Raw genomic sequence first — 1,473 nt, 5'->3', positions numbered from 1 at the left:
AAATTTCTTTTATTTAGGAGATAATGTAAATAACAACTGTCTAGTTTAGGAGGGTAATGAGTTGATAAAGCGATCGGCCCACAGAGTATTTGTATGCATAAATGCCTTCATCTGCGTTTATGCCAAAAACCATGTGATCTATTCGCTTTTAATATAAACTCATAACCCACTCAAACAAGACAGTTATTCCTTATTTGTAACGTGATACCTTATGTTTATTGTGTGTGTATTGTGGTTTATCTGTATAACAGTTCATCCTTAGTATTGATACTAAATCTCACTTTTAGTGTACCTACTGATACAAACTAAAGTACACAAGACACAGACAGCATTCAGACTTTATAAATATATAGGCAATATAAAAAGGGGTTGCTATTAATACTAGTGTAATTACTTGTCAGTCTTCAACAGATACTGAAATAAAGTTATCTATATATTTAAATGTTTAGATGTCTTCCATTTTGAAAATCTGTGAATCATGGTTTGTCAACCAAAAGCTTAAGCACATTTTAGGTACTTAGTGGCTGCATGAAAACGTCGAACGCATATCTGCTAGGCCTAGTTTCAACTTACAATTGGGACTGCTGGTTACCCAAGTCATTACTGTGGCGTATCATTTTTAATTTTTGTCAAAGTCCCTTAAAACACTCATTGATCATATGGACACGCATGAATCAGTGTGTGGGTTGGCAGCAACTGATGACCTCGGAAGTCAATGCACATCAGAGATAACAAGAGGTACTGTGAGCAATGCTCACTAAGAATACCCCCCGCTTACCCCAATCTCCCAAAGGGTGTTGGTAATAGGTATAAACTACCTCTTTTCTGAGTGTAAAAAACAAATGGCATGACAAACCAAACCATATTGCTACTTCGATGTCCAGTGCGCGTGACCTTTGATCTTTTGACCCCAAAATCGATAGGGAACATCTTCATCCCATGGGTAGTCCATATGTATGATATGGTGACGGTAGGTAGAAAGGATAACACTTTAGAGCCCGGAAACCATATTGCTACTTTGATGTCCAGTGCGCGTGACCTTTGACCTTTTGACCCCAAAATCGATAGGGAACATCTTCATCCCATGGGTAGTCCATATGTATGATATGGTGACTGTAGGTGGAAAGGATAACACTTTAGAGCCCGGAAACCATATTGCTACTTCGATGTCCAGTGCGCTTGACCTTTGACCTTTTGACCCCAAAATCGATAGGGAACATCTTCATCCCATGGGTAGTCCATATGTATGATATGGTGACGGTAGGTGAAAAGGATAATGCTTTAGAGCCCGGAAACCATTGCGTCTACAGATGGACGGACGGACGGACAGACAGACAACCCGATTCCAGTACACCCCCCCCCCCCCCACAACTTGTTGCGGGGGGTATAACGAGCAGGAAATGCTGTCACTGACGGTGTCAGGAAGACAATTTGATTCATAAATTGACATAATCTACTGATACGACAGGTTTA

Source organism: Ostrea edulis, chromosome 1, assembly GCF_947568905.1.
Source record: "Ostrea edulis chromosome 1, xbOstEdul1.1, whole genome shotgun sequence".
In the NCBI taxonomy this organism is placed as follows: domain Eukaryota; kingdom Metazoa; phylum Mollusca; class Bivalvia; order Ostreida; family Ostreidae; genus Ostrea; species Ostrea edulis.
This window is presented reverse-complemented; position numbering follows the sequence as displayed.